This window comes from Ranitomeya imitator, chromosome 4 (genome assembly GCF_032444005.1).
Source record: "Ranitomeya imitator isolate aRanImi1 chromosome 4, aRanImi1.pri, whole genome shotgun sequence".
Taxonomy (NCBI): domain Eukaryota; kingdom Metazoa; phylum Chordata; class Amphibia; order Anura; family Dendrobatidae; genus Ranitomeya; species Ranitomeya imitator.
Window position 1 is genome coordinate 161291644 of NC_091285.1, and position 19723 is coordinate 161311366.

The window sequence follows — 19723 nt, forward strand, 5'->3', positions numbered from 1 at the left end:
TGGCAGCTGTCACACACTGAAAGACGCTTTTTATTGCAAAAAATATTTTTTGCGTTACCACATTTTGAGAGCTATAATTTTTCCATATTTTGGTCCACAGAGTCATATGAGGTCTTGTTTTTTGCGGGTTGAGTTGACGTTTTTATTGGTAACATTTTCGGGCATGTGACTTTTTTTATCGCTTTTTATTCCGATTTTTGTGAGGAAGAATGACTAAAAACCAGCTATTCATGAATTTCTTTTGGGGGAGGCGTTTATACCGTTCCGCATTTGGTAAAATTGATAAAGCAGTTTTAGTCTTCGGGTCAGTACGATTACAGCGACACCTCATTTATATCATTTTTTTATGTTTTGGCGCTTTTATACGATAAAAACTATTTTACAGAAAAAATAATTATTTTTGCATTGCTTTATTCTCAGGACTATAACTTTTTTATTTTTTTGCTGATGATGCTATATGGTGGCTCATTTTTTGCGGGGCAAGATGATGTTTTCAGCGGTACCATGGTTATTTATATCTGTCTTTTTGATCGCGTGTTATTCCACTTTTTGTTCGGCGGTATGATAATAAAGCGTTCTTTTTTGCCTCGTTTTTTTTTTCTTCTTACGGTGTTTACTGAAGGGGTTAACTAGTGGGCCAGTATTATAGGTCGGGTCGTTACGGACACGGCGATACTAAATATGTGCACTTTTATTGTTTTTTTTTTATTTAGATGAAGAAATGTATTTATGGGAATAATATATATATTTTTTTCATTATTTAGGAATATTTTTTTTAATTTTTTTTTTACACATTTGGAAATTTTTTTTTTAATTTTTTACTTTGCCCCAGGGGGGGACATCACAGATCAATGATCTGACAGTTTGCATAGCACTTTGTCAGATCACTGATCTGACTTACAGTGCTGCAGGCTTCACAATGCCTGCTCTGAGCAGGCTCTGTGAAGCCACCTCCCTCCCTGCAGGACCCGGATCCGCGGCCATCTTGGATCCGGGCCTGGAGCAGGCAGGGAGGGAGGTAAGACCCTCGCAGCAACGCGATCACATCGCATTGCTGCGGGGGGCTCAGGGAAGCCCGCAGGGAGCCCACTCCCTGCGCGATGCTTCCCTGTACCGCCGGCACATCGCGATCATCTTTGATCGCGGTGTGCCGGGGATTAATGTGCCGGGGGCGGTCCGTGACCGCTCCTGGCACATAGTGCCGGATGTCAGCTGCGATAGGCAGCTGACACCCGGCCGCGATCGGCGGCGCTCCCCCCGTGAGCGCTGCCGATCGCATATGACGTACTATCCCGTCGGTGGTCATACGGGCCCACCCCACCTCGACGGGATAGTACGTCTAATGTCAGAAAGGGGTTAACTTGCTGAATGGGATCACCAGAAGAACGGGGTTTCAAAGCAAAAAACAATTTGCAGTTATTTTTAAAGTTCAAGAACTTGGATCTGTCCCCAAAAAACAAATCAGGAGTAGGAATTTTAGGCTCCAAAGCCGGAGTCTGGACAACAAAATCTTGGATACTCTGTACTCTTGCAGCAAGTTGATCCACATGAGAAAACAAACCCTGAACATCCATGCCAGAGCATAAATCCTGAACCACCCAGAAATCAAGAGGAAAAAAAAAAGACAAAACAGAGCACAGAAAAAAAATGGCTCAGAATTTTTTTTTCCTTCTTTTGAGATGCATTTAATTCATTTTTGGCCACTTGTACTGTTATGAACTGGTGGTTTAGGAGCAACATGGGACGAGCTCTAAAGGAGGTGGTACCTGTACTGACCGCAGTCCCTAAGCTCAACACATTACTAGAAGTAGCCGTGGGATGCTCCTGTCACTCCCTAGGCACCTCGTCACAGCCTGAGAACTAACTATCCCTAAAGATAGAAACAGGAAAACTATCTTGCCTCAGAGAAAATCCCCAAAGGATAGATAGCCCCCCACAAGTAATGACTGTGAGTGGAGAGGGAAAAGACATACGTAGAATGAAACCAGGATGTAGCATAGGAGGCCAGTCTAGCTAGATAGATAGGGCATGACGGAATACTGTGCGGTCAGTATTAAAAACTACAAAAATCCACACAGAGTTTACAAAAATCTCCACACCTGACTAAAGGTGTGGAGGGTAAATCTGCTTCCCAGAGCTTCCAGCTTAACTGAATTAATCCATACTCACAAGCTGGACAAAACATAGAATGCACAGAACGAATAAGTCCACAACATGTGGACAGAAAGGAGCAAAGAAAGGACTTATCTTTGCTGAACTAGTCAGGATATCAGGGGAATCCAAGAGAGATGTGAATCCAACCAGGAACCATAGGCAAGTGGCACTGGCTGAAGGGAAGAGCCAGGCATAAATAGCCGAGCAGAAAGACAATCAGTGGAAGCAGCTGCAGGCTGCTAAATCCAAGGAGCAGCCATACCACTTAAAACCACCGGAGGGAGCCCAAGAGCAGAACTCACAAAAGTGCCACTTACAACCACCGGAGGGAGCCCAAGAGCGGAATTCACAACACGCTGGTGGAATCACAATCCACCTGCGGCTGTTGACTAGTTGAATACTGCTGTCAATCTCTGACAGCAGCATTTAACTCGCACTTACCGGAAGCGCGTCACTAAACCCGCCCATCATTGTCCTGGACTTTGACTGGATCAATCAAACATATGAATACATGAATGGGAGCTATTGCAAAAATTCTAGTAAAATTCAATTGCCCTTAAATTTATTTTTACATCTCTATTGTGTATGACTGTGCTCTGTGTATACATGTGTATGTGATAAGTGTATACATCCAGCATGTGTGTATGTGCTCTGTGTATACATTTATGTGTGTATGTGGTTGGTGGATACTTGTGTTTTATCTGCTCGGTGTATAAATGTGTGGATGTACCGAATGTGTTCTGTATACATGTTTGTATATACTGCACATACATGTGTTTATGTTTGCGGTGTATACATTTGTGCATGTATGTGTTTTTTGTATACATATGTATTTGTAGCTATGTGCTCTGTGTATACATGTGTATGTGCTATATGCATGTACATAAGTGTCTGTAACATGCAGTGTGTGTACATGTGTATTGACCAGGCCGAACGTTCCCTTCTATCCACCCCCACACGGTGTCCGCAGCTGAAGGAATTATGACACACATTGATTTTGGGGATAGCAGTTGCTTTTACTTCAGCAGGAACGGGAATTATTAACTTGGAACAAATAAGGAACAGTCTCCCATGGGTAGTACACAGCAATTACAGTTCACACTTAGATGCCGAGATGTGATTGGGATCTGGAGCTTTAACCCCTTAGTGACAGAGCCAATTTGGTACTTAATGACCAGGCCAATTTTTGCAATTCTGACCACTGTCACTTTATGAGGTTATAACTCTGGAACGCTTCAACGGATCCCGCTGATTCAGAGATTGTTTTTTCGTGACATATTGTACTTCATGTTAGTGGTAACATTTCTTCGATATTACTTGCGATTATTTATGAAAAAAACGGAAATATGGCAAAAATGTTTAAAATTTTGCAATTTTCAAACTTTGTATTTTTATGCCCTTAAATCAGAGAGATATGTCACGAAAAATAGTTAATAAATAACATTTCCCACATGTCTACTTTACATCAGCACAATTTTGGAAACAAAATTTTTTTTTGTTAGGGAGTTATAAGGGTTAAAAGTTGACCAGCAATTTCTCATTTTTACAACACCATTTTTTTTTAGGGACCACATCACATTTGAAGTCATTTTGAGGGGTCTATATGATAGAAAATAATGAAGTGTGACACCATTATAAAAACTACACCCCTCAAGGTTCTCAAAACCACATTCAAGAAGTTTATTAACCCTTTACGTGCTTCACAGGAACTGAAACAATGTGGAAGTAAAAAATGAACATTTAACTTTTTTTTGCAAACATCTTAATTCAGAACCATTTTTTTTATTTTCACAAGTGTAAAAACAGAAATGTAACCATAAATTTTGTTATGCAATTTCTCCTGAATACGCCAATACCCCATATGTGGGGGTAAACCACTGTTAGGGCGCACCGCAGAACTTAGAAGTGAAGGAGCGCCGTTTGACTTTTTCAATGCAGAATTGGCTGGAATTGAGATCGGACGCCATGTCACGTTTAGAGAGCCCCTGATGTGCCTAAACAGTGGAAACTCCCCACAAGTGACACCATTTTGGAAACTAGACCCCTTAAGGAACTTATCTAGATGTGTGGTGAGCACTTTGAACCCCCAAGTGCTTCACAGAAGTTTATAACGTAGAGCCGTGAAAATAAAAAATCGCTTTTGTTTACACAAAAATGATCTTTTCGCCCACAAATTCTTATTTTCACAAGGGTAACAGGAGAAATTAGACCACAAAAGTTGTTGTGCGATTTCTCCTGAATACGTCGATACCCCATATGTGAGGGTAAACCACTGTTTGGGCGCACCGCAGAGCTTGGAAGTGAAGGAGCGCCGTTTTACTTTTTCAATGTTGAATTGGCTGGAATTGAGATTGGACGCCATGTCGCGTTTGGAGAGCCCCTGATGTGCCTAAACAGTGGAAACCCGCCACAAGTAACACCAATTTGGAAACTAGACCCCTTAAGGAACTTATCTAGATGTGTGGCGAGCACTTTGAACCCCCATGTGCTTCACAGAAGTTTATAACGTAGAGCCGTGAAAAAAAAAATCGCATTTTTTCTACAAAAATGATCTTTTTGCCCACAAATTTTTATTTTCACAAGGGTAACAGGAGAAATTAGACCACAAAAGTTGTTGTGCAATTTCTCCTGAGTACGCTGATACCCAATATGTGGGGTTAAACAACTGTTAGGGCGCACCGCAGAGCTTGGAAGAGAAGGAGTGCCGTTTTACTTTTTCAATGTAGAATTGGCTGGAATTGAGATTGGACGCCATGTCGCGTTTGGAGAGCCCCTGATGTGCCTAAACAGTGGAAACCCCCCACAAGTGACACCATTTTGGAAACTAGACCCCTTAAGGAACTTATCTAGATGTGTGGCGAGCACTTTGAACCCCCATGTGCTTCACAGAAGTTTATAACGTAGAGCCGTGAAAAAAAAAAATCGCATTTTTTCTACAAAAATGATCTTTTTGCCCACAAATTTTTATTTTCACAAGGGTAACAGGAGAAATTAGACCACAAAAGTTGTTGTGCAATTTCTCCTGAGTACGCTGATACCCAATATGTGGGGTTAAACAACTGTTAGGGCGCACCGCAGAGCTTGGAAGAGAAGGAGTGCCGTTTTACTTTTTCAATGTAGAATTGGCTGGAATTGAGATCGGACGCCATGTCGCGTTTGGAGAGCCCCTGATGTGCCTAAACAGTAGAAATCCCCCACAATTGACCCCATTTTGGAAACTAGACCCCCATGGAACTTATCTAGATGTGTGGTGAGAACCTTGAATGCCCAAGTGCTTCACAGAAGTTTATAATGCAGAGCCGTGAAAATAAAAAATATTTTTTTTTTCCACAAAAAAGATTTTTTAGCCCCCAAGTTTTTATTTTCACAAGGGTAACAAGAGAAATTGGACCCCAAAAGTTGTTGTCCAATTTGTCCTGAGTATGCTGGTACCCCATATGTGGGGTAAACCACTGTTTGGGCGCACGGCAGAGCTCGGAAGGAAGGAGCGCCGTTTTGGAATGCAGACTTTGATAGAATGGTCTGCGGGTATTATGTTGCGTTTGCAGAGCCCCTGATGTACCTAACCAGTAGAAACCCTCCACAAGTGACCCCATTTTGGAAACTAGATCCCCCAAGGAACTTATCTAGATGTGTGGTGAGAACTTTGAATGCCCAAGTGCTTCACAGAAGTTTAGAATGCAGAGTCGTGAAAATAAAAAATATTTTTTTTTTCCACAAAAAAGATATTGTAGCCCCCAAGTTTTTATTTTCACAAGGGTAACAGGAGAAATTGGACTGCAATAGTTGTTGTACAATTTATCCCGAGTACGCTGATGTGCCATATGTGGGGGTAAACCACTGTTTGGGCGCACGGCAGAGCTTGGAAGGGAAGGAGCGCTTTTTTGGAATGCAGACTTTGATAGAATGGTCTGTGGGCATTATGTTGCGATTGCAGAGCCCCTGATGTACCTAAACTGTAGTAACACCCCACAAGTGACCCCATTTTGGAAACTAGACCCCCCAAGGAACTTATCTAGATGTTTGGTGAGAACTTTGAATGCCCAAGTGCTTCACAGAAGTTTAGAATGCAGAGTCGTGAAAATAAAAAATATTTTTTTTTTCACAAAAAAGATTTTGTAGCCCCCAAGTTTTTATTTTCACAAGGGTAACAAGAGAAATTGGACCCCAGAAGTTGTTGTCCAATTTATCCCGAATACGCTGATGCCCCATATGTGGGGGTAACCCACTGTTTGGGCACACGGCAGAGCTCAGAAGGGAGGGGGCACCATTTGACTTTTTGAGCGCAAAATTGGCTGTCGTGTTTGGAGACCCCCTGATGTACCTAAACAGTGGAAACCCCCCAATTCTAGCTCCAACCCTAACCCCAACACACCCCTAACCCTAATCCCAACCTGATCCATAATCCTAATCACTAACCCTAACCATAATCACAACCTTTACCCCAAAACAACCCTAATGTCAACCCTAACCATAACCCTAATCAAAACCCTAAATCCAACACACCCCTAATCCTAATCTCAACCCTAACCTCAAACCTAACCCTAATCCCAATACACCCCTAATCACAACCCTAACCTTAACCCTAATCCCAAACCTAACCCTAATCCCAAGCGTAACCCTAATGCCAACCCTAACCCTAATACCAACCCTAATCCAAACCCTAACCCTAATCCCAGCTCTAACCCTAACTTAAGCCCAAACCCTAGCCCTAACTTTAGCCCCAACCCTAACCCTAGCCCTAAAGCTACTTTCACACTTGCGTCGTTTGGCATTCCGTCGCAATCCGTCGTTTTGGACAAGAAACAGATCCTGCAAATGTGCCCGCAGGATGCGTTTTTTGCCCATAGACTTGTATTGCCGACGGATCGTGACGGATGGCCACACGTCGCGTCCGTCGTGCACTGGATCAGTTGTGTTTTGGCGGAGCGTCGGCACAAAAAAAGTTCAATGAAACGTTTCTTTGTACGTCGCATCCGCCATTTCTGACCGCGCATGCGTGGCCGTAACTCCGCCCCCTCCTCCCCAGGACATAGATTGGGCAGCGGATGCGTTGAAAAACTACAGCTGCTGCCCACGTTGTGCACAATTTTCACAACGTGCTCGGTATGTCGGGCCGACGCATTGCGACGGCCCCGTACCGACGTAAGTGTGAAAGAAGCCTAACCCTAAGTTTAGCCCCAACCCTAACCCTAAATTTAGCCCCAACCCTAACCCTAAATTTAGCCCCAACCCTAGCCCTAACCCTACCCCTAACCCTACCCCTAACCCTAACCCTACCCCTAGCCCTACCCCTAACCCTACCCCTACCCCTAACCCTACCCCTAACCCTACCCCTAACCCTACCCCTAACCCTAACCCTACCCCTGACCCTACCCCTAACCCTACCCCAACCCTAACCTTAACCCTACCCCTAACCCTAATTTTAGCCCCAACTGCTGTTCTCCTGCCGGCCGGCAGATGGAGACAGATGGCGGGCGCACTGGGCATGCATCCGCCATGTTCTTCTGCCGGCGGCCAGGAGGAGCAGCAAGAGGATCCAGGGACCTAGGTGAGTATGCTAGGGTCCCCGAATCCCCCTATTTCTCTGTCCTCTGATGTGTGATCACATCAGAGGACAGAGAATTACACTTTACTTTTTTTTTTTTTTTTTTTTTGCGGTCGCCGGTAAACAGTTAATTACCGGCGATCGCAAAACAGGGGTCGGTAATACCGACCCCGATCATGCTCTTTGGGGTCTCGGCTACCCCCGGTAGCCGAGACCCCAAAGATTCTCCCGGTGCCGGCCGGCGGGCGCACTGCGCATGCGCCCGCCATCTTGAAGATGGCGGCGCCCACCGGGAGACACGAGGAGCATCGGGGGAGCTAGGTGAGTAATGGGGGGCCACCTGGGACCCCTTTTCTCTGTCCTCCGATGTGCGATCACATCGGAGGACAGAGAAATTAAAAAGAGATCGCTTTTTTTTTTTTTTTTTTTTGCGATCGCCGGTAAACGGTTAATTACGGGCGATCGCAAATGCGGGGTGGGTTAAAAACCCCCCGAATCATGTTCTCTGGGGTCTCGGCTACCCTCGGCAGCTGAGACCCCGGAGAAAATCGGCCTCTGGGGGGCGCTATGGACTTTTTCCACAGCGCCGTTAATTAACGGCGCTGTGGTTTAAGTACCCTTAGCGGCCGCCGTTAAAAGGCGTATCGGCGGTCGCTAAGGGGTTAAGAGCACTGGACAGTGTCTTTTGATAGCTTACAGAAGGAGGTAGACGCAGCATTGAGGTTACTGACCTGTACTCGGGGTTAACTCCACAGTGTGTCACGGCGCGTGTACAAGTACTTATAGGTGAATGTAAAAAACTGAGGTATTCCAGTCAGAAAGACTTTAGAATGATGTCACTCATATGTGAATGTAAAAACTGAGGTGATTCCAGTCAGGCTCTTAGGCCTGCAGCAGATCTTGTAGTGAACACAGCCTCCACGTGTGTTCTGCTTTCCCTGAGGGCATCCCTCAGACTAAAGAACATTCTAGACTTGCCTGGAAAACAGCTCCTCCTGTTGACCATGTGACTAGGAGCTGGCCAATAGGACACCAGATTTACATCTCAGATCCTTACAAAACAATAATTATGAGTCATTGTACACTTTCACCATAGATGACACCAGAACACAGCAAATGAGAAATGCATTGCATCTAAAATGGAGGTGACTAGTAATGGAGAACTACAGCTCACAAATGCAGGCGCCGGGAAAGGTCAGAGAGGCCCGGCGCCTGCACACTGCAGTACTTTGCTCTGCCCTCAACAGGGGAGGAAGTACACCTGCGCTGGAGCCTCGACAGGAAGCAAAGAAGAGGACGTCATTGTATGAAGATGGGAGGCGCCGGACTCGGACCGCGACGCCCATCTGACCGGACCGCACCGGGACTACTCCTGGTTGAGTATAGTCTAACTTGTTTTTCTTTCAGGTTACATCGGGGGCTTATCTACAGCCAGGGCCGGACTGGGACTAAAATTCAACTGTGGCATTTGAAGTTACACAGGCCCACTTGTCACATGGTGACTGTATAATATCTTTGTACACCTGTAGGTTGCAAGAAGTGAGGGGAGTGTAACACGACTATATAACATATAATTACAGATGTATCCAGCATTACAGCTCAGTCCTATTTATTGCTTTTAGTTGCAATACCAAGAAAAGCCGCTACTTTACCTACATAACTGGATCTCGTAGATATTGAAGGGATTCGCTCTTCAGATATTCCGGGTCTTGCACTGTGCAGCGGAACCAAAAGTGGCTGTAGGCAACGTTTATGGAGCATCAGAATGAGGTTCCATAGCCTTTGGTCATCTCAATCCCTTCATTATCTACGAGATCCAGTTATGTAGGTAAAGTAGCGGCTTTTCTTGGTACTGCAACTAAAAGCAATGAATAGGACTGAGCTGTAATGCTGGATACAGCTGTAATTATATGTTATATAGTCGTGTTACACTCCTGTCACTGCTCTTCAGAGTCGCTGGGTCTTGCCCGGTCTGAGCTAGAAGTGGGGGTGTCTGATAGACACCTCTCCATTACTTACACCAGGGATTGATAGCAGCTGACATTACGCAGCTGACATCAACCCTAAAAATCATTACACATACAAGAATTAAATGCTTTGGCGGCTGGGAAAAGCATTAGAGTTAGCGCTATTCCCAGGCGTCGGGTGCTAACTACAACTGTCATCACCCTTGCCTGGTCTCCCTGCGAAGCATTTCTGCTGTATTTACATGCACTGATCTCAGGCCGCTAAACGAGTGTGATCGACAATTCTGAAGTCGTTCGCTTCTTTTCCGGCCTCTTTACACCAACTGAGAAAGAATGATGGGGACAGAAGAATCACAATTAGATCAATCTGTCCCCATACAGTATCATGTTATCAGCAGCACAACTACAGTTTACACCGGCGATGTGCTGCTGAGAACAAAGATTTCTGTTCCCACATAAACAATCCAATCACTCGATGAATAGGCAGCATTTTGTTTGTTTAGTATAATACACCCCATAGTCCTCCATCTATATACATAATTGTCTAAAGGGTACTTCCATCTGTCCTTCTGTCTGTCACGGATATTCATTGGTCGTGGCCTCTGTCTATCATGGAAATCCAAGTCGCTGATTGGTCGCCGCAAAACAGCCACAATCAATCAGTGACGGACACAGTCTGGAAGAAAATGGCCGCTCCATACTCCCCGCAGTCAGTGGCCGGCAACCGCTCCATACTCCCCACACCACGCAGTGTCCCCGGCGCTCCTCTCCATACTCCCCGCAGGGTCCCTGGCGCTCCGCTCCATACTCCCCGCAGTCAGTGTCCCCGGCGCTCCGCTCCCCGCAGTCAGTTTTCCCGGCGCTCCGCTCCTTACTCCCCGCAGTCAGTGTCCCCGGCTCCCGCTCCATACTCCCCTCCGGTCACCGCTAATACAGGGTTAATGCCGGCGGTAACGGACCGCGTTATGCTGCGGGTAACACATTCCGTTACCGCCGCTATTAACCCTGTGTGTCCCCAACCTTTTACTATTGATGCTGCCTATGCAGCATCAATAGTAAAAAAAAATAATGTTAAAAATAGTAAAAAAAACAAAAAACCTGCTATACTCACCCTCCGTTGTCTGCTGAGGCGCTCGCGCCTGCCGCCATCTTCCTTTCCCAGCGATGCGTTGCGAAATTACCCAGAAGACCTAGCGGTCTCGCGAGACCGCTAAGTCATATGGGTAATTTTGCAAAGCATCCTGAGAATGCAAGATGGCGACAGCCGCGCGCCTATCTGCACAGCGCCGTTGGATCCCAGGAGGCGGAGAGATGGGATGCTGAGGAGCAGCGACCAGAATGGTGAGTATGTTAAACTACAAGGGGCCCTCGGATCGTTAGGTGAGTATGTTTATTTATTTATTTTTTTAACCTGTGACATACGTGGCTCGGTAATATACTATGTCACTGGGCAATATACTATGTGGCTGGACAATATACTACGTGGACATGCATATTCTAGAATACCCAATGCGTTAGAATCGGGCCACCATCTAGTATATTATAATGTGCTCCTCAGTCCTCCATATAGTATAATACACTCCTCAGTCCTCCATATAGTATAATACACTCCTCAGTCCTCCATATAGTATAATGTACTGCCACAGTCTTCCAATTAGTATAATACCCTTCTCATAGTGCTCCACATACCATAATGCACCGCCATAGTCATCCATGTTGTACAATTTACTTCCCATAGTATAATGCACTCCATAGTTCTTCATATAGTTTAATGTATTCCCCATAGTCTTCAATACAGTATAATGCAGCCCACATATAGTATAATTATGCCACTCCAGAGTATAATGCAGCCACCCCACAGAATATATTGTAGCCCCCTGAGTATAATGTTACCCCCAGAGAATATAATGCAGCCCCCTCATATAGTGTAATGCAGCCACTGCATATATATGGTAGCACCCTCATAGAGCATAATGCAGCCCCCCATAGAATATAATGTAACCCCTCCATAGAATACAATGCAGCCCTCCTCATAGTATAATGCAGCTCCCCATAGAATATAATGTAGCCCCCTCATAGAGTATGATGCAATCACCCCTCATAGAATATAATGCAGCCCCCCATAAAATATAATGTAGCCCCCAGAGAATGTAATACAGCACCCCATAGAATGTAATACAGCCCACCTCCCACATAATATAATACAGCCCCCCATGCAATATAATGTAGCCACCATAGAATGTAATACAGCCCCCCATAGAATGTAATACAGCCCCCCATAGAATGTAATACAGCACAGCCCCTATAGAATGTAATACAGCACAGCCCCCATAGAATGTAATGCCGCCAGCCCCCATAGAATGTAATGCAGCCAGCCCCCATAGAATGTAATGCAGCCAGCCCCCATAGAATGTAATGCAGCCAGCCCCATAGAATGTAATGCAGACACCCCAATAAAATGTAATACAGCACAGCCCCCATAGAATGTAGTGCAGCCAGCCCCCATAGAATGTAATGCAGCTAGACCCCACAGAATGTAATAAAGCCCCTCCAATAGAATGTAATGCAGCCAGCCCCCATAGAATGTAATAAAGCCAGCCCCCACAGAATGTAATAAAGCCCCTCTAATAGAATGTAATGCAGCCAGCCCCCATAGAATGTAATACAGCACAGCCCCTATAGAATGTAATGCGGCCAGCCCCCATAGAATGTAATGCAGCGAGCCCCCATAGAATGTAATGCAGCCAGCCCCCATAGAATGTAATACAGCACAGCCCCCATAGAATGTAATACAGCCAGCCCCCATAGAATGTAATACAGCCCCCCCATAGAATGTAATACAGCACAGCCCCCATAGAATGTAATACAGCCCTTCCCCATAGAATGTAATACAGCACAGCCCCCATAGAATGTAATACAACCCCCCATAGAATGTAATGCAGCCTGCCCCCATAGAATGTAATGCAGCCTGCCCCCATAGAATGTAATAAAGCCCCCCCATAGAATGTAATACAGCACAGCCCCAATAGAATGTTATACAGACCCCCCCAATTGCCCCCAAATCCAGTTATCACTCATTGATATATTAAAAAAAAAACTCTCCTCACCTCTCCTTGTGCCCCGCGCTACTCCCGGCTCCGGTCTCAGCAGCTGCAGTCTGCCCGGCCACACAGCAGGTGCATGATGATATGACGTCATCACGCACCCGCAGTGTCAGAGCGAGGAATGATGGGAGAGGGAGCGACAGTGGACGCTCTCTCCTCCATCATTGCATTCAACTGAACCGGCGTCATAGATGCCGGTATAGTTAAATGCGGGGCAGGGCGGGCAATCGGGGGGTGAGTCGGCGCTGGTGGGAGGATTCGGCCCTGGCGCCGCTCATAGTGACGCCTGGCGCCACTCCCGGCACTGGCCCTTCTGGCATTTGCCAGAAGTGCCCGATGGCCAGTCCGGCCCTGTCTACAGCATTATAGAATGCTGTAGATATGCCCATGATGGCGGTGGCCACAACTTATAGGGGAAAAAAGGGGAAGAGATTCCCTTTAAGGCTGCGGTTTTGAGGTCAGGTCAGGTCCGGTCAGGTTTATTAGCTTCATAAACCTGTCTAGGCACAAGCAAACAAAGATAGCCTTCTACGGCACAAAGTAAAGACAAAATTAAAATAAATAGTCCTTATAGAACTGCAGGTCTGTCTGCTTAGGTCAGTGTCTTTAGCAACACACACTGGAGGCCTCCACACTTCCAGCCACAGATACTTTGAGACACTCGGCCTCTACTTTACCTGCCAAACCACGCCCTTGGAGTTGGGATATGTGAGCAGTCATTCCCACCCATCTCTTATGACTGCTCGTAAAACTCAGCCCTGGAACGGCCTAATAACTCTCTCAGCGCTGTATGTGCTGGATCATGCTTCCGAGCTCACATCACCGCAGCTAATAGCCACGATGACACATATCTCCCCTAATGGATTCATCCGGCGGCCATCTTACACTTTGTATACATTTTAGATGAGTTATTTATAACGTAACTCTTTTTGCATATTTTGCAAAGATGATAATTTGCTGAGGTCACCTTAGTGTATTTCATGAATATGATCTTTGCTGCATTGAAACATCCGTGTGTTTGAGTACGGACCCTGATGGACTGTCTGTCCGTGGGTCTCCTGAGCCAAACTGAATGCGGCATTAGGTTTCTTCACCACACCTAGTGTAATTGGAATTATTATCATTATTCTTTGGAGGATTATAAAATTTTCACAGTATATGAATATATGATTTTTTTCCGATTAATTATTCAAAACAATATATAGGTTTGTCATTTTATTAATTATTAATTCACCCCAAAAAAAACATGAGGGTAACCCAAACCCACAAATAAACTAAAAAAAGACATATTCATACTATCTAGGCTCCCTGTCTGCAACTGTCACACACAGTATATGACAGACTAAGTGCAACACAAAGGGATAAGGAGAAGAGGGCCCAACAATGGGGAAGAGAAGAGTGGAGACCCCTAGGCAGATCTAATGTCACCCTGTCTGCCCTAAGAGACCCTAAAAAGGTTCCACACCTATCACCAATCCGAATACCTAGTTCCTGTCAGACCTTAGCTGCTTAGGGAAGGAACGGGTGCACGCTGGTTGAACACCACTAACACTAAAGACAGCTAGGATACACAAAAGAAGGTGAAACCTAGCTTGAGTAGACTTAGAGATAAACACTTTCGTCCTTCAAACTCCAGAGGACGCTAGCCAACTGCTACAGCTTCAAGCCTTAACAGGGAAGTGCAAATAGAAAATAACACCCGCAACTCCCAAACAGGAATTTGGGAGTAATAAACACCCAGATCCAGGTGACACAATTAAGGCTGGGAAAGGTGGCCACTAGACTGCAAGGCCAACCGCTGAAACCTTCTGCAGCCAGATGCAGTGAGACTGTCTAAAGCCTCTGACACACCTGTGACAACAACATAAAGAAACCTGCATCCTACTGGAGAAAGTGGCGGAGGGCACAGAGCAGGTGACTTTCTGCTCCACCACAGCTGTTAACATTACTGGCACCCTAAAGACATCAATACTGTTAACAGTGTTGCGATCAAAGCACCTGATGGCCAATTCCAGCCCGGATTACTGCCATATTCAAATTGGTACAGCAGAACTGAAGTAATACGCCACAATCACATTAGGCTTTTGTTCTATCCTAATGCTATTAGTAATAAGCACAGCTACACAGTACAAGCATAAAATGCCTTGTTCGGCCCCTGTGTTTTATGGTACTGTGCCTGATGCCATTAGTTCGCTCACTGATTGTGTAGAATGTGTGAACTGGCGCAAGGCATTTTATTCTTATGCCTATCCTCATGAACTGCAGATTATTTGAATTTGCATGAAACCAGAGATTTCAGAAAATTCCACTCAAATTCAATTCTCCACGGATTGATCCGCTCATCTCCAAAGATAACTTAAATTTCTTTTCTCATAGCACATGGACTATTATCCTGACCTTGACTTTCACTGCCTCTCGTTTTTTTCTTACATATATGCTTGCATGTTCCCGTAATGCAGATCTTTGTCTTTCTAGACCCACTTGGCTGGCTGAAACTGAGCCAATGTGCATATTCTCCTGGTTCCCTTAGGAAAACACTGATAAGCATGAGTCCACAATGTACATATCAGAGTTTAGTTGGTATGGTACCCCATTAGCTATCATGAGAATCAGATTCATAAGAAGAGTAAAACTGTAAGAAAAACACCAATGCCTGTCAGTGTTCTTAGCCATAGTATGTGAATGGATCACAATTATTGTGTCATTCCTCCATCTGGGCCTACATTTTATCAGATTGCACCCCATTTCTTGAGTGAAACAATAATACCCTTGTTTTTCAGCTTTTATGAACATATCTCATTTTGCATGACCTATGGTCATATTCTGTTTCCCTGCAGGCTCCTAGGCAGAGAAACTCACTTGATTATACACATCAGATATTTTCTGCAAAATTTTAGCTGTATTGGTACATTAATTCATCATTCTTTGCCCTCTTTCCATTCACACCAGTTCCCCCTTTTCTTGTCGAGTTAACTTGCCACCAAGGATTTAACGCACCCCACCACTGGGAGTGATAAATTCCATTCAATGATGTTCCATCAATAAGGGACAAATAATTCCTCTTCCATGAAAAGGACAGCTAGATGGGACATTGACATTGATTAGCCAACCCAAATATAGCCTTATGTGTTTCATAAAAATATTATCCCACTTTTCTTGATCAGAACTAATACGAAAACATTTTTTGAAGCATTACAATTTAAATATTTGCAAAGAACTTAGATCTAAGAGAGAGAAAGTGGAGACGAGACAAAGTGCAAATAGGGTTTTATCTGGGTCTCAATATCTATAATATAACGCTGGGAGCGTCACTCTGTCCGAAGCCTTTATAGACTGCGCAAGCGCAAGCGCCGGCGCAGTCTGGCCCCCACAGAGTGACGCTCCCAGGAGATCGCGGTATGCGTAAACAGTGAATGCACACCGCGATCTCCACCCGAGAGTCAGGGACCGCCAGGAGGGTAAGTATATTCACCTGTCCCCCGTTCCAGCGTTGCGTGCGGCTCCGTCTCCCGGGTTCTCTGCTGTGACATTCCCAGATCAGAGGGCGCGATGACGCGATGGCGGCGCACAGCGGTGGAACGGGACAGACAGGTGAGTATAGCAAGTGCTGGGGGCCTGAGCTAGCGGTGACTCCGGCACCTGACCCCCACAGCCTGCTCAGGCCCCCCGGCACTCGGCGCCCAGCGCCGATAGGTGAGTATGGTATTTTTTTTATATATATGGCAGTAGCATACGGGGCATATACAATGGAGCATCTTATGGGGGGCATATAATACAATGGAGCATCTTATGGGGGCATATAATACAATGGTGGCGCAGGATGGGAGCAGCACATGACAGAACGGGCGCAGGATGGGAGCAGCACATGACAGAACAGTGGCGCAGGATGGGAGCAGCACATGACAGAACGGGCGCAGGATGGGAGCAGCACATGACAGAACAGGGGCGCAGGATGGGAGCAGCACATGACAGAACGGGCGCAGGATGGGAGCAGCACATGACAGATCGGGGGCGCAGGATGGGAGCAGCACATGACAGAACAGGGGCGCAGGATGGGAGCAGCACATGACAGAACGGGCGCAGGATGGGAGCAGCACATGACAGATCGGGGGCGCAGGATGGGAGCAGCACATGACAGAACAGGGGCGCAGGATGGGAGCAGCACATGACAGAACGGGCGCAGGATGGGAGCAGCACATGACAGAACAGGGGCGCAGGATGGGAGCAGCACATGAAAGAACGGGGGCACAGGATGGGAGCAGCACATGACAGAACGGGGGCAGGATGGGAGCAGCACATGACAGAACAGGGGCGCAGGATGGGAGCAGCACATGACAGAACGGGCGCAGGATGGGAGCAGCACATGACAGAACGGGCGCAGGATGGGAGCAGCACATGACAGAACGGGTGCAGGATGGGAGCAGCACATGACAGAACGGGCGCAGGATGAGAGCAGCACATGACAGAACAGGGGCGCAGGATGGGAGCAGCACATGACAGAACGGGCGCAGGATGGGAGCAGCACATTACAGAACAGGGGCGCAGGATGAGAGCAGCACATGAAAGAACGGGGGCACAGGATGGGAGCAGCACATGACAGGATGGGAGCAGCAAATGACAGAATGGGGGCGCAGGATGGGAGCAGCACATGTCACAATGGGGGTGCAGGATGGGAGCAGCACATGAAAGAATTGGGGGGCAGGATGGGTGCAACACATGACAGAATGGGGGCGCAAGATGGGTGCAACACATGGCAGGATGGGGGCGCAGGATGGGTGCAGCACATGACAGGATGGGGACTCAGGATGGAGCAGCACATGTCAGAATGGGGGTGCAGGATGGGAGCAGCACATGTCAGAATGGTGGTGCAGGATGGGTGCAACACATGACAGAATGGGGGCGCAGGATGGAGCAGCTCATGACAGGATGGGGACGCAGGATGGAGCAGCACATACCAGGATGGAGACCATATACCAATATAGATGCTAGCCACCCGGGCGTAGAACGGGTTCAATGGCTAGTAGAAAAATAGAAGAATAAGCATGATTTCGCTCACGTGGATGGGTCTTGATGAATGGTGCCATGATGCACCGTTCCCCCTGATATTCAGGAGACACTGAGCGGAACTTGGGGCGCAGCGTTAGTGACAAGCGGTAACATTATAGAGGTTACCGCAGAGCCCTGCCAGCTGCTCCCATGCCCAGTTAATATATGAGATATGCTTTCCACACCTAATATTAGATTTATGTTATGCAATGTGGTCTCATATATGTTAGTTGGTTTTGCTAACATACACAGTTCACATGAGTATGTTATGGAATAAACCATGCGGAATGGTTAACAGGTGAAAAAAACTTTTATGAGAATACCCTGATCCCAAGGTGGATGGAAGAATTTTTTTTCCTTTTTGAACATTGCTGTACTGGGAACAATAAAAGCATGTGAAAGCACCTTTTTTGGTGTATTCAGAAAGCTTTGAAATGGTAATCTTTTCAAGGAGCCTACATCTGCACATACTGCTTACTGGTTTGAAGCACATCAAGTTTTAGTCTAAATTGTATTGGCCATTGTTGAAACTTTTTTTCAGTGATAGGTGTGCACTCAGAGGCACTCAAATGGTCTTTCTTTCCAGTTTGACTTTGGCATACTACTTCAGGCATTAGATTCTTAGCTACTGCTTTTGCAGTTGCTTTTGCACAAGGCCTGACCATAGTCATCCTCAAAAGAGATGCACACAGAAAGGCCGGGGTCACACTAGACCGTAATACGGACGAGTGCAATGCGATAAAAAATCGCATAGCACTCGTCCAAATGTTAATCTATGGGGCAGCTCCCATCATCCGATATTTTCTCGGCCGTATTCAGGATCCGAGTGAAATCGCAGCATGCTGCGATTGTCAGCGTTTCGCGGCCGAGAATCGCCAATGAAAGTCTATGGAAGCCCCAAAAATACGGATCACACACGGACCAGCAGTGTGTCTTGCGAGGAATACGCAGCGCTGTTAGAGAGAAAAGCCGGCAATTCAGTGCGGTGTACAGTAAAATCACACTGACAGCTTAGAATAGAATAGGTCGAATAAATGTGTACACATAGAATAGGTATATATATATATATGTCAGTGAGACACATATATATATATATATATTAATATTTCATCCAGCGCGATATAGCAGAAAGCCGGTAATTTAATTGCCGGCTTCTGCTTTCTCCTTCCTAAAACCCGACATGATTTGAGACCTGGTTTACATACAGTAAACCATGTCTTCTCCCCATTTTTTTTGCATATTCCACACTACTAATGTCAGTAGTGTGTCTATGCAAAATTTGGCCGTTCTAGCTATTAAATTAAGAGGTTAAATGGCGGAAAAAATTGGCGTGGGCTCCCGCACAATTTTCTCCGCCAGAGTAGTAAAGCCAGTGACTGAGGGCAGATATTAATAGCCTGGAGAGGGTCCACGGTTATTGGCCCCCCCCCCCCCCTGGCTAAAAACATCTGCCCCCAGCCACCCCAGAAAAGGCACATCTGGAAGATGCGCCTATTCTGGCACTTGGCCACTCTCTTCCCATTCCCGTGTAGCGGTGGGATATGGGGTAATGAAGGGTTAATGCCACCTTGCTATTGTAAGGTGACATTAAGCCTAATTAATAATGGAGAGGCGTCAATTATGACACCTATCCATTATTAATCCAATTGAATGAAAGGGTTAAATAAAAGACAAACACAATATTTAAAATTATTTTAATGAAATAAAAACAATGGTTGTTGGAGTACTTTATTCTACGCCCAATCCAGTCACTGAAGACCCTCGTTCTGTAAGTAAAAAAACATAATAAACCAACAATATACTTACCCTCCGCAGATCTGTAACGTCCAACGATGTAAATCCTTCTGAAGGGGTTAAAATATTTTGCAGCTAGGAGCTTTGCTAATGCAATGCTGCTCCTTGCT